The sequence below is a fragment of the Gracilinanus agilis genome, chromosome 2 (assembly GCF_016433145.1).
Source record: "Gracilinanus agilis isolate LMUSP501 chromosome 2, AgileGrace, whole genome shotgun sequence".
Classification (NCBI taxonomy): Eukaryota; Metazoa; Chordata; class Mammalia; order Didelphimorphia; family Didelphidae; genus Gracilinanus; species Gracilinanus agilis.
The window spans coordinates 517,095,425-517,110,693 of NC_058131.1; positions in this window are offsets into that span (position 1 = coordinate 517,095,425).

Below are 15,269 nucleotides of genomic sequence, written 5' to 3' on the forward strand. Positions count from 1 at the left end.
TCCCCCCAAATTGCTTTCAAATTGAATTTATATCAGGGAGGTCAGGAGATCTAAGCATAAGGAAAACAACTGACATCATCATATTAGAAACAAAACACCTCAAATGAAATGGTTATTTTGACAGATATGGGGGGGGAACTTTGAGAAAGTACAATTCTTATTTATGCTAAAATCTCTGTGAAATATAAACATAGAAGGATCCTTTTAACACATTAAAAAAAACCTATGTAAAGCTAAAAGTGCATTATATGTAATTGGGAAAACACTAGAGGCTTTCCTAATAAATATAGGAGAAGGCAAGGATCCACCCTTTCCCTTTTTTTATTTGTCATCATTCAAGAAAAGCTAAAAATAACACTAAGACAACAAAAGAAATTAAGAGCATAAACATAGGCAAAGAAAAAGAAGGAAAGAAGGGAATAAGCATTCATTAAGAACTTTCTGTGTGCAGGGACTCTACATACTTGCTGATGACATAGTGGCCTTTTAGAAAATCCCAAGGAATTAGCAAAGAAACTAATTGAGAAAATAGCTATTGCAAAGTTGCAAGCTATAAAGAAAATCCACAAAGATCAATAACATTTTTGCAAAGTAATAAAAGAATCCGGAGGCACTCATCTGAAATAACTACAAAGAGCATAAAATATTTATGAAGCAATCTACCCAAGCAATTCAATGCTTATATCAATTACAAAATAATTACAAAACACTTCTTAAAGTTAAAAATTACTTATAATTGGAGTAATACTCTGTACTCAAGGCTGGGCTGCCTCAATATAATATAACATCAAAAGTTAATTTATAAAATTTAATACTACCTTAATGCTAGCCCAAACTACAAAAAAGATACTATACAGAGTTCAAAAAAATAATAAATTTAATTTGGAGGAACAAAAGATCTAGAGAGTCAAAGGAAATATAAAAAAGGATTATTGAAAAAGGATTAGGACTTCCAGAATTCAAACATTATAAAGCAGTAATAATCATTGAAACCATGTTATACGTTTTTTTAAAAAATTGACAAGGACATCAATAACTAGAGAACAAACAAGAGAGAATTAGAAATAATTGAATTCAATAACCTGTGCAGTCAGTCAATAAGCATTTATCAAACAATTTCAATGTTCCTAGGATACAAATAAAGGCAATCCGGGCTCTCAAGGGGGATAATATATATATATATGTATATATATACATATATATATATATATAATTAGAGATAATTTCATAAGAAAAGCACTGGGATTAAAGGGATTTGGACAAGTTCATTGTTGAAGGCAGTAAAGGCGGTATTTTAGCTGGGATTGAAGGAAGCCAGGGAAATTAGGAAGTAGAGATGAGGAAGGAGGCTGCTCTGTCTTAAATGACTTGCCCAGGGTCACACAACTAGGAAGTATCTGAGGTCAAATTTGAACCCAGGACCTTTTTTCTCCAGGCCTGGCTCTCTATCCACTAGGCCATGTAGCTACTCCCAGATTTACAGCATTAAAAAAAATATTGCTATAGATAATCTGGATTTCTTCCCTTGAGAACTGCCTGTTCTTATCCATAAAGGATTTATCAATTAGGGAATGGCTCCTTTTCTTATTCATTTAAATCAGCTCCCTCTATATATCTTGGAAATAGGACGTTTAGTAGATACTATATACAAAGGATTTCCTCCCGCTTAGTTTCCTTCCGATGTTAGTTACATTATATTTCTTGTACAACATCTTTTAAATTTTCTGTAAAAAATATTAATCCATTTTATTTGTTGTGATTTATGTCTCTTGTTTGGTTATAGACTCTCCTCTAGTCATAAATCTGATAAGTAATTTTTTTCTTATTTCTCTAATTTGTTTATAATGTGACCTTTTAGAGCTAGAGTTTACAACGTGACCTTTAATAGCCAAATCATGTGTCATTTTGGAGTTTATCTGGTTTTAAGGTGAAAGGTGTGGTCTAAATTTAATTTTTTTTATTTCTTTTTCTCTAGCAGTTTAAATCAATTTAGGCCTTACCCCAGAAATTGATGTCTTTGCATTTATTGAAAACTCAATTTCTAGTTTCATTTATTTCTATATATTTTGTACCTAAAATTTTGCACTGACTAATCAATATTTTTTAACCAGTGGTAAATCATTCTGAGAATTACTCACTTGTAAGTTAGCTTGAGAATTGGTGCTATTAGGGTTCTTTTGTTCCCACTTTTTTCATTATTTGACTTTGAATTTGGTGAATTTCATTATTATTTTTTCTAGTTCAATTAAGCAATTTTTTAAACTGGTTATAACACTGAATAAGCAAATTAATTTTAAAAACTCTTATAATTTGTATTATATTGGGTAGATGTGTCCTTGGATAATGAATATTTCTCAAAAATTTTGGCTTTTTTTGTTTCTGTAATTAGAGTTTTGAAATTACATTTTCATAGTTTTTTCTTGTATAAACAAGGCAGGTAGGGTTTTGGTAGGTAAACTGCAAAATACTTAATATACTTTATAATTAATTTAAATGGAATGGAAATTCTTTAGCTTTTGCTTACTTTTATTGGCATGATGTTGAAATTCTGATGATGTTTGTGCATTTATTTATTTATATCTTGTGATATTGCTCAATGTATTGTTTCAATTAATTTTAGTTGACTTTATGCTTCTTAAAGTGCACTATCATATCATCTTCAAAAAGTGATAATCTTATAATCTTTTTGATGCTTATTTCCTCAATTTCTCTTTCTTATCTTTTATGCTGAAGCCAGCATTCGAGTAGTATGCCAATAAAAAGCAGTGACAAAGAATAGAATTTCATCTTGATTTCATCTCTGGAGTAGAGCAGGTCTAGAATTCAGTTCCAGAGACCTCTGCACCAAAAGTGAGTAAACTTTTGAGTAGATAGTTTGACATTATGTGTATTTCTTTCATATTGTATCTTCTTTTCTGATATCTGATGGCACACTAGTCATACTTATATCATGTAATGACTTGCCACTGTCATGTGAAAATGCATGCCCACCATGAGAAAACACACCACAATCATATACTTGTATACTCATCATGAGATGAGATGAAACTAACCTACGCTAAATATAGAGAATTTCAAGAAACAGAAAAAAATAAATCAATGAAAATACTTGCAAACTTGCAAATCCAAACATTATAATTATAGAAATTCAAAATGCAAACATAATTTAATCCTAATAATCCATAATTCTGACTGTCAAGTTTTCTTTACATTCACTTGTGAATCTCATTGCATGGGAATGAGAGTCATTTTTGGAATTTTTTGGAACTTGGTGTATAGTTGGAAAATCTTGAACTCCTGGAACTGCATTGCGCAGGATTCCTTTCTGTATTACCCATAATTCCTTTTCCTTTCTATTTATGTGCATCTTTTGCATGATTGTACATAAGTTTTGGGTAACACCCCTCTCTCTCTCTCTTCCATGTGAATTGAGTGGTGACTGGTCTTTATTACCCTAACTCTCTCTTCCACGTGAAGTAAGTGGGGAATATTCTCTGTTCTCTAGCTCTCTAGTTAAGTATTAATAAATCTCTTTAAATATTATACTTTGGAGAAATTGAATATTAATTTAAAAATTCACAATTTGGCAACCACAAAGGCATCACAGAACCTAACCTATAGGTAAGTAGGAAAACTCTTCTCCTTTCCCCAGAGTTTTCTGAGCTTCCTTCCCACACAAAGGGCAGGAAGCCTTTCTGGACTCCCACTCCATCTACTACCTTTTGGATCCCTTGTCCCCCTCATCTTTCTTTTTCTCCCTTCTTTTCTCTCCATCCTTTCCTCTACCTCCTACTTCCCTCCAGATCCACTGTGGAGTTAAGCTTCCCAGCTCCCTCATTGAGCTCTCCAGCAGGTCTCTTTCCCAAATCCCCAAGCTCCCTGCTTCTGCTGCTTTTTTTGCTGATTTCCCCCTCCCCCACTGCCTCAAGCCTCTGTGAGTGGTCCAGCAGCCACATAGCAGCCACACAGCAGCTCACTGGGCTGGTAACTTCCCTGCTGCCTCCAGCCACTGCCTCCTCAAGGCATTGCCTTGAGACGCTGCCTTCAGCCACTTTTAGCCTGTGCAGCCAGTCTACCACCTGGAATCCCTGCAGTAACCGCCCTTGCTTCTGCCATTTCGTCTGTGGCTGGTAAGCTTAAAAGACTCCCTCTCCCCCTCCCAGCCCCAGTGCGAAGGGGAGTGCCTTTCCTTGCAGGGCAGCTGATTACCTCCTAACCTCTGCCAGGCTCTTTGCCTCGGTGGGGGGAGGTCCTGACCTTTTTCACCCACCCTAGCCTGCCTCCTAGCTCCCTCCCTGCCCCAACTTGGTTTTCAAAAAGCAAAGTAACCACTTCAACTCTTAGTTTCCAGCTGCAACAGCTTTTAGAACCTTTTAGACCCCTGAGCAGCATACTCGCCCTGTTTTGTAATCATATCCTCCATTTTTCTTTCTGGCAAACAAAATCATGCCCCTTACTCCCACCCCCCACCCTAAACACAACCCCTACCCTAACCATGCCTCTTATTCCCACCTCCTACCATAGTCATGTCCCTTACCCCTCCCTGTTGTAGTGTTGCCTCTTAGCCACCAGAGGCCAGTATTAAGCACTCAATTTCTCCCCTGCCTTTTCCAGCTAAGTGATAGCGGCTGTTTTCTGCCACCAGAGGGCAGCAACACCGAAAAATAAATAAATAAATGAAATCATTACAAATGAATAAAAAAAATTTTTTTGCAAATAAAAATCAAACAAAATAATATAACATCATATAAAATAAAATAAGACAAAATACCCCTTACCTGGGCCCTACCCTAAATGAAAAAAATTAAAGAAAATTTTTAAATAAAAAAATAAAAATACTTATATAAATAAATATATGTATTGTAAATCATTCTCTTTTCTACTTTCCTTTAATCTACCCTTTTGATTACAATGCTCAGCATTATGAATGCTACTCTACATGAAACTCTTTTGGCTTTTGCCCAATTAGGAACCTTTAAGGTTCTGGATTGCCTTCTTCTCTTTATATTGCTTGGAATTTTCCTTTTTTAATTCTTGACTGTTAAGTCACAACAAGGTTCCCAATGGAGAATGCAGGCTGACTGAATAACAGGCAAATTCAATTGAACAATTTCATGCATTACTTCCAAGGTCAAATGGCAAAGGAAGATTCTCTCCAACACGTCTGATTTTTGCAAACCTGTTTCTGAACCACTAAGAGAATAAAATCCTATTTCTCCTGAAATAGAGATGAAAGGCCTCTCTACTATATCTCAGGTGCAGAACCTCCTCTCTCGTACTCTGAACCACCTCTTTCATGTTCTGCAACTCCTGGCTAAACTTACCTACCCTGATCCTTCTCCCAATGTTTCTCGTACCCATCCTCCCCTGTTTCTCGTACCCAACAACTAATCACAGCCCCGAGGAAATCTTGTCCTCCTACTATACCTGTTCCTACTCATGCTGCCTCGGTATCCCCACAATCAACTTCTCAGAAACCACAACCATTGAATGATTCCTAGGAAGGCCTTTTCCCCTTAAGGGAAGTGCCCACCATAGGACACAATGGAGTTGTGATAAACCTAAGACAACACACACCTTTTACACCCAAGATATAAAAGAATTGACATCTAATACTCCCACTTTTGAAGAAGAACCATATCTGGTAATGAAAAAAATGGCCAACATTTTCTTCCAATATAATTCACCTTACAAAGATGTTGAAAATTTGCTCAAGGCTTTTCTAACAGAACGTGAGAAAAATAAGCTCATCTCTCATGTTAATAAATTCTGAGGGTGCAATGCAGCACACTGGCCATCTCAGGATACTGAATGGGACTATAACAAATCTGAGGATTATTTGCAATTATATCATTGTAGGGAGGCCATTATAAATGCAATGCAAGAATGCTCTGAAAATTCAGATGCACGGACCAAAATTGAAATCCTTAAACAATCCAATGATGAAACACCCTCCCAATTCATGGATAGGCTTATTGGGCCTAGGGGTAGATATCTTGACCTTGATCTTTCTAAAGAAAGAGATATTAGACAATTAAGGTGACACTTTGTCCATAACAGTTGCAAAGTGGTCCATTGTTATTTTAAAACACTTTGCCCAAAGTGTCCTCATATGGATCTGGATGAGTTGAGAAAAACTGCTGTTCATGTATCCAAAGGCCATAAAAATAGGAAGAGACTAATAATTTAATGGAAATGTTTCCAAAGAAACTAGACTCTTTAAGTGATAAAATTGATAAACAACAAAGAGGGCTTGATAACCAGCCAATGGCACTTGCCCCTCTTCAAGAATCTATCAGTCCCTTATATGCCACTTCTGTGCAAAAAAGGGTCATATAATGATGAACTATAGGAATTGGAAACAAGCAATTAGAAATAATAACTTCAGAAATTATAACTTTAGGAATAATAACAATTATGGAAATAATAATTATAGTAATGATTTCAGGAATCACAACTTTACGACTCATAACAATTCTAGGAATATTGATCAGGCAATTGATAACTCATACCAAATTACTCCTCAACAGTATATCTTGAATGGAGCTTGACCCAGAACCACTCAGGGTGCTAATGCCCCTCCATGTGGAGCAGAAGGTGGTGCCTCTTAGACTCTATTGATTTTGTTGATGTTAACCCTTTTCAGTTTTGTCTCCCTCCAAATAGTAGCAGAGAAGAAGAAACAAATTTTGAATACAGTGTCTATCTATCCTCCTACTATCTTTATTTATACCATCTTGCTTGTCACATTGCAAAGTGATCCATCAACCTGTATGCAATCTTTGGAGACTTTAATAAGCTAAATACTAATTGATTTTAAGGGGTTTTCATAGCCCTAATACATCTGACTGCTTGTTTTTGATTTTCATGTAATAAGATATAAGGGTCCATTTTATACTTGAAGTAAAGTGCTGTAGCAATATTAGAAATGTAATGGATGAAACATACAGAGTGTCAGTCTTGTGCCAGCAGAGGTGCAAAGGTATTCTTAGGGGGCATGATACCCCTGGATGAGTCTCAAGAGGGAGTCTTCTGAATGATATTTTGGACCCAAAGAGTATTTTTATCAGTAGTACAGAGGTTTGTGTTTTGAAATTTGTTAAAAACCTATCTCCTCCAAGGTTGCAAGATTTGCTAGATGTACAATAACTTGTAGCATGTATTTGTCACACAGCAACTCATGTGACTGATTGTACTCTCTATTGATAATGAATATTTGTCTGTATTTATTATAATTGCCTGTACTACTTATATTTGGCTATTGATTGTATTTGACTTTTGATTGTGATATGACTTCCATATTGCTGGATTTGTACTATTTTGTTGCACTGTATTTGGTTAATCCTTGTACTTGAATAACACATATACTACCTCACAGCAGAACATCTGTATTAGTGACCTATATTGACTTGATATGCCTTTTGTAACATTTTGTGCCTTTTGAAATTTTTTGTGTGTTTTCTTCAATGTATTATTGCTTTATCTACCTCATTTGCACTCACACTATGGATCATGGCAAGTTAAAGAGGAAATGAATCTTGTTTTTTGGAAATTAGCCTCTATATTTTACCTCTGTGATAAAACTACACATTTAAAAAAATTTTGTTTTTTCTTTCTGCATGTGCCATACAGTATTTGTTTTTTTCTCTCATTTATTTTATATTTGAAGCACATGTCACCATTATTAAAAAAGATTTTTTGACTGTTTTGATTTTTGCAATAGAAAAAGCTAAGATGTCCATTTGCCTAGCATATAAATGCATACCCAAAAAGCTTTGGACTATGGAAACCTGCCACCAGTTATTTAAATATTATGAGACTTTTGCTCAATGAATATGTCTAATCCAAGGAGAAACGGATCACAAAGGAACACAGAAATTGACCTGTGAAGTGCCAAACAAGCACAAAAAGGTAAAAGAAACCAAACCAATCCTACAGGGATTGATGACATTCTGTGCAAAAGAGCACAAAGACTTGATCATGTGTGAGACTCAAGGTTGCGGTGCTTAACATATGTTAAGGAGTAGGACTTCCTTGTACCATACTCTATCTATATCAAGTATACAACATTGATTGTTCTGACTCCATTATCTCTGAAAGTGAAGAAAAGGATTGAACCGAGAAATGCTATTTCCAATTTGTTTCAAGATCTAGTCTTTTTTTCTATTTCTTTCATGATGTGACAGTTCACTATAGTTCTGGCTACTAAATTGGGTTAGTAAGTGATTGTCATTGAAAAGCTTATGGGACACGGATCTACAAGAAAGTGTTGTGATTTGTGAATTTTTTTCCTTTATCCTAGAAGTTTTTTTTCACATTTTTGATATTTTATATTTCCCTCAGAGGTTATTTTTCTTTTTTATTTCTTTGGATTCTTTGATATTTTTGATAATTGATTCATATACCTTATGACTTGACCATGTATCCCTGTGTAATTCCTATGTGTATCCCCATATATTCCTCAGGGGGGAATGTGCTATTATTCTCCTTAGGAGGGACTATGTTATTGCTGTGAATTTTAATTTGAATTTAATCCTAATTTAGAACAGAAGACTACCTCCCAGAATCCAGAAGGTACCATGAATATGCCTGCAGAGACCACCCACTACACCAGAAGATCCAGAGTGAACTTCAAGATATGGAGAATTTGAACTTTGGGAAGGTTGAATGCATTTATTTTGAATGGACGCTTATGCCAAAAAGGGGACTGTCCCCTAACTGACTTTTTGTCAATGCACCTAACATTGGTTTTGTTCTTTCTCCCTTTTATCTCCAAATTATTGTAAGTTTCCATTTGATAATGTTTCCATGATCCACTGGGGAGACTGGCCTCCCAAAGATCACAGTGGGGAATGTATAGTTGGAAAATCTTGAACCCCTGGAACTGCATTGCCCAGGATTCCTTTCTGTATTACCCACAATTCCTTTTCCTTCCTATTAATGTGCGTCTTTTGTGTGATTGTATATAGGTTTTGGGTAATGCCCCCCTCTCTCTCTTCCATGTGAATTGACCAGTCTTTGTTGCCCTAGCCCTCTCTTCCATGTGGAGTGAGTGGGGAATGTTCTCTGTATTCTCTAGCTCGCTAATTAAATATTAATAAATCTCTATAGATATTATACTTTGGAGATATTGAATATCAATTTTAAAATCCACAATGGATTACCAAGACCAAAGAGTTCAGTGCCAAACATCCAGCCTACTAATAATCAGCTTTTTCATGCTAGTCTTCAGAAGATAAATATAATTAATTAAAAAGATCACACAATTAGAGGCAATAAACAATTACATGAATAGTTATTATTTGGTTTTGTTGAATTGTATTTAAAATAAGATTTACATAGCATAATATAATACATACTATCATCATAATGTGTTATATAATGTTATACCATTGTATAATATATAACATTATGTTACTATATTATTATATAAATGTTATCTGTACTATACGATATATAGTCACAATAATTATATATACTTATATATACTTATTTGCAGGAATTTTATATAAATGTTATTACATAAACCACATTATTTTATATTATATGATATTATGTAGTTTATATAACATTAATATAATAACGTATATAAATAACATGTAAAATAATAACATTAATATAGACATTTAAAGTTTGCCAGAAATTATATATTCAGTATTAAAGAGGAGAGTAGACCTAGTCCATTGTTGGTGAAGTATTGGTATGAATATGGAGCCGGCATTCAGGAAGCTGCTCCTTTCCCCCTCTTTCCAGGCCAGAGGACATTTTTTACATGCCCTGAACCTCTGTACAGCCTCCCAAAGGTAGCACTCCTCCTTCTGCTACTTGGGGTAATGTGAAGGCTCACAGGCAGCTTGAAATTGCAATCTGGGCACACAAATTTGAAAACCTTTGACCTAGTCCTAACAAAGAGGCATCAATTGAGTTATTTCACAGAACTATATCTGTAACATAAAAGCAAAGTAAAAAGTACAAAAATAAAGTTAAAAAACTTTTTTTTCCATTAAAATTTTTTTTGATTGTTAAATTCCCTTCCTTTCCCTGGTCTCTCATCTACCTATTGAGAAGGCAAATAAGATGATATCCATTATAAATGTGAAGCCATATAAAACATATTTCAACACTATTACTATTCTTTGTTTTTGTTCAATTGCTTCAATTATGTCTGACTCTTCGTGACTCCATTTGAGTTTTGTTTTTTTGTAAAGATTCTGGAGGAATTTGCTATTTCCTTTTCAAGTTCATTTTTACAGATGAAGAAATGAAGCAAACAGGGCTAAGTGACTTGCACAGGGTCTTACAGCTAGTAAGTGTTTGAGGCTAGATTTGAACTCAGAAAGGTAAGTTGTCCTAACTTCAGGTCTGGCACTATATCCACTGTGCTACCTAGTGTCCCAAGCCTGAGGCATACTCTCCCACAAAATTACAGAGACCATGATGCAATGAATGATACAAACTTAAAATGTAACCAGCCTCAGTTTTGTTAATAGCTGAATAATGTTTCTTCTGTTGCCTCAGGTGAGTCATTTCTCCTTTCTAGGTCTTCAGTTTTCTCCTTTGAAAAATGAAGTTGGGTTGGATGACCCCCAAGGCCTCTTCCAGCTCTAACATTATAGTATCCTTGAGGGTTTGAAGGAAGTCAGCTTCAAATTTTCTTTGAGATTCCTCAACTTTTTGCTCACTCTAAGAGTTATAACTTCACTCCAGTCCTGAGTAATCACACTTCTTGGATTCTGTGATGATAGAAACCACTCCCTAAGTTTGTCCTACCTCACACTCCATTTTCTGTAGGGCAGAGCTCCCCCCACCCCCCTTTCCCAGGGCTTTTGCAACTTAAGTGGCTTCTAAGGCTTGGGATTTCTGCTTAGGTATTTTTCTAGATAGGTTTGTCTCTTTCTGTCCCCTTCCTTTATTTCTCTTTTTCATATATCTCCATTTTTATTAAAATTACATTGTTAAAAGTTACTAATGGACTCCTGATTTGAGAGTAAATTTTATAATGGCCACCACAATATTACATTTAAAAATTTTACTTTTTCATTTATTACAATGTTGTGTGAAAATTCAATTGATGTTAACCTCTAGACACCAAGAGTTGTTAGATGAAATTGTAAGCTAACAAGTGGCTCATTTCTTTCAGGAGTTTAAGTGTGGATAGACTCTTCAGTAATTGCCTAATAGTATCCTCAGATTTCTGATCCCACCTATTTCCTCAGGACAGTGTCCTATCTCTCCCCACTCTCAAAAGACTTTTTCGTGTTATTTGCCCCAACTGTGGTTGTAAGGCTTGTCACAGGTGTAAAAATTGTTTCTTGAACTCAGTGTGCTCTAATCTTCTGTGCATTTTCATGACTTTTCCTATTTACTTTAAATTCATTGCTTCCTACTTTCCATTACTCAGAATGATTATATTACCTCAAGGCTGAAATTAAATGTCACCTCCTCTGAGAAGCTACCCATTTTAGTGTTCTTTTCCTCCTCAGTTTCTCATGCGTAATGCTTATTTGTGTGGCTTACTTCCACCTGCTAGAATGTAAGGTACCTGAGGACAGGGGTGTTTTTGCATCCCCAGCTCCTGAATTATTTAATTGAATTGGACCCATAAGGAAGAAAGAAATAATTCCTTTTAATATGTCTCTTCAAAGACTTTTTTTGAAAGCTCTTCTCACACTTTTTATGCTCAAACCAGATTGTCTACCCTTTCCCCCTGTCACTATGCCACAAAATTCACATAAGATCCTCAAATCTTCACTGGTTGGCCTTTGGCTGCAAAATTGAGGTACTTCTCTGATGACGGGGGATTCTGGATCATTATACTTCATCATGTCTGTTAGTGTATCCAAGCAACCCAAACCAGTCTATCCTGATAATAGTTTCTGGTTTCTGAAAAGACAGATTTAAGTTGTGATACTTTACATTTTAGCTACCCATGAACATATCTCTATTTATAACATTGTTTCTATGGAAATAATTGCCCCCTGCAATGCTATTTCACCTAACATGGTGTTTTTATGTAACCAATTAATGACATTTGGCAGAATGCATGCATGAAATATAATATAGATTTTTAAAAAGTTATTACTAAAATTATTACAAAAATGGCTTCTCTCTTTTAAGAAGCTGCTGATCCTTGGGTTAGACCCTGTTGAGTGTTTACCTCTTTTGTTTCTAACACGCCGTGTGCTTTTCCTTCTCCCTTGGTCTAACAAACAAGACTATTAAGAACTGAAACACAAGTGATATGTTGGTTGTGGCTGAAAACATGATTTTTCTAAGAAAATATACCTTCTGTTAATTGTACCACAATTAACCTGGTCACTGATATTCACAGAATTTAGAGTTGAAAGGAATGTTAATGGCCATGTGGATCAACCATTATTCAAAAATTATCCCTACTAGACCATAACTGACAAAAGGACATCCAGTCTCTTTTTGAAGACGTCTAGGGAGAAGAAACATACAACTTGCCCAAGTAGTCCATTTGGCACTAAGGCTCATTAGGTAGCTTTTCCTAATATCAAGCCTAAATTGCCTTTTCTGCAATGTACATTCACTAGATGTTTTTCCTAGTTTTTCCCTCTGTAGTCAAACAGAACAAGTTTAATTCCTCTTCTACATGAAACTCTTTAAATATAGGACAGTGATCATGTCCACTCAATCTATATAGTCTTCTCTTCTCCAATCTCTGAATTGTTTGACTTTCCCCTCCTATACTTCCCAGGTATAATTAATTTAAAGGGCAGTGTTAAACAGACTTTCTATAGTCTTTACTTGGCAGCTAGTTGGCATAGTATAGTGATGGGCAAACTAAGGCCCTTGGGCCAGATGCTGGGGAGGGGGGGAGAGGGGGCCCTGAAATGTTCTATACGGCCTTTTGCAACATTATTCCTAATCTGACAAATACAATGAGTAGGATACAATACAATGAAACTTCTAAAGAGTTGCCTTAGAAACGGACTGACAGATAAGCATTCCCTTTCCTTTGGGCCCCTCTTTAAAAAGTTTGCCCATCACTGGCCTAGTAGATAGAACTCTGGGTTTGTAGTGAGGAGTACTCAAGTTCTGTAACCCTGGGCAAGTCACTAAAGATCAGTTTTCTTATATGTATAACAACTAACTTACAGGGCTGTGAGGACCAAAAGAAATAATATACATAGGGAGCAGTGCCAAGAGGGCAGCATAACAGCACAGAGAGCTGGAACTACTCTGAGAAATCTCTCAAACCTTAAAATAGAGCCTCAAAATGAATATTGGAATCACAGAACCACTAGGAGACAGAGTGAAGTAATCCTTAAGAAAAGAACTTGGAAAGTAGACAGAGAGAATTGATCAATTGGGAAAAGGGGTACAATAATCCAAAGGGAAAAAGGAGTTTCTTAAAAACAGAATTGATCAAATGGAAAAGGAGGTTCAAAAGCTCATGGAAGAAAACTGTGGAGATTAAAGTTAATGTGCAAAATACTAAATATTACATTTAATAATATTTTATTAATAATAAACTAACAAAACAGACTAACTAAAAGGTAATAATCAGCTCGCTCCCAGGAACCAAAGAGAAAGAGGGAAGAGTTACAGACAACTATAAAACAATAAGTAACCACACAAAAGTGGTATTTGTAATAAGGGTAAGCCCTATTTGACTACAGGGAAACCATGTCTACCAAGTTTGAAAGCTAACCCCAAGATCCACCCTCCTTTCAAAACGCCAAGAAATTTAGGAAGGGAAAATGATGATTGGGAATAAGGGAGGTTAGGGAGATCTAAAGGAAATAATTAAGCTGACAAATTTTAAGAGAAAAGCTGCAGAATATAGGCCAGGTTTCAATCCAAAGAATAGAGCCCAGTTGACCCTTCTACTCTCATCGAGTCTCCAGGGCCAACTGTCTCACCTCAGGATTCTAAACCCTTTTCCAACTGTCAGAAACTCTGCAGTAAGGCTTTCCAGGGTTGATATGCACCCTTTTGCACTACAATGAACTCCTCTAGAAAAAATCATGGGAGCCAGTTGGATTCACAAGAGAATTCTATCAAGCACCTAAATAAAAATTAATCCCAATATTATATAAACTACTGGCAAAATAGTCAAAGAAGGAGTCCTGCCAAATTGTTTTTATGACACAGATATGGTGCTGATGCCTAAGCCAGGAAGACCAAAAATAGAGAAAGAAAACTACAGACCAATTACCTCAATAAATATTGATGCAAAACTCTTAAATAAAATACATGTGAAGAGACGTCAGCAATAAATCACAAAAATTATTCACTATGACCAAAAGGGATTTATACCAGAAATGCAAGGCCATTTTAATATTAGAAAACTACCAGAGTAATTGACCATATGAATTACCAAACTAACAGAGATCCCATGTATATCTCAATAGATGAAAAAAAAGTCTTTGACAAAATACAACATACATTTTACTATTAAAGAAACTGAAGGAGTTAAAGTAGGTAATAATAGGAAACTAACCTATCTTCAGATGATATGGCAGTATACTTATAGAACCAACTAAAAAACTAATTGAAATAATTAATAACTTTAGCAAAGTTATAGGATACCAAATAAATCCACATAAATCATCAATATTTCTATATATTACCAACAATGTCCAGCATTGAGAGATAGAAAGAGAAATTCTATTTAAAATAACACTAGCCAATATAAAATATTTGGGAATCTATTTGCCAAGATAAACCCAGGAATTATCTGAATACAATTACAGAACACTTTTCACACAAAGTTAGCTCTAAACAATCTGGGGAAACATTAATTACTCATGGGGTACGCAGAGCTAATGTTTAAAAAATGAAAATTCTACCTAAATTAATATACTTATTCAGTGCCATACCAAACTACCAAAAAAGTTTTGTGAAACTAGAAAAAGATCAAGAATATCAAGGGAATTCATGAAGAAAAAAATGGGAAGAATGGTAACCTAGCAGATCTCAAATTGTACAATAAAGCAGTAATTGTTAAAACAATTTGATACTGCTTGAGAAATAGATGGGTGGATCAATGGAATAGATTATGGATAAATGACCTTAGCAATCTAGTGTTTGATAAATCCAAAGATCCCAGCTTTTGGGATAAGAATTCACTCTTTAACAAAAACTGCTGGGAAAACTGGAAAACAGTATGGCAAAAATTAGGTATAGACCAATATCTCATGCCCTATACCAAGATCAAGTTAAAATGGGTATATGATTTAATCATAAAGGGTGATATTATAAGTAAATTTGGGGAAATTAGAAGAATTTACCTGTCAGAT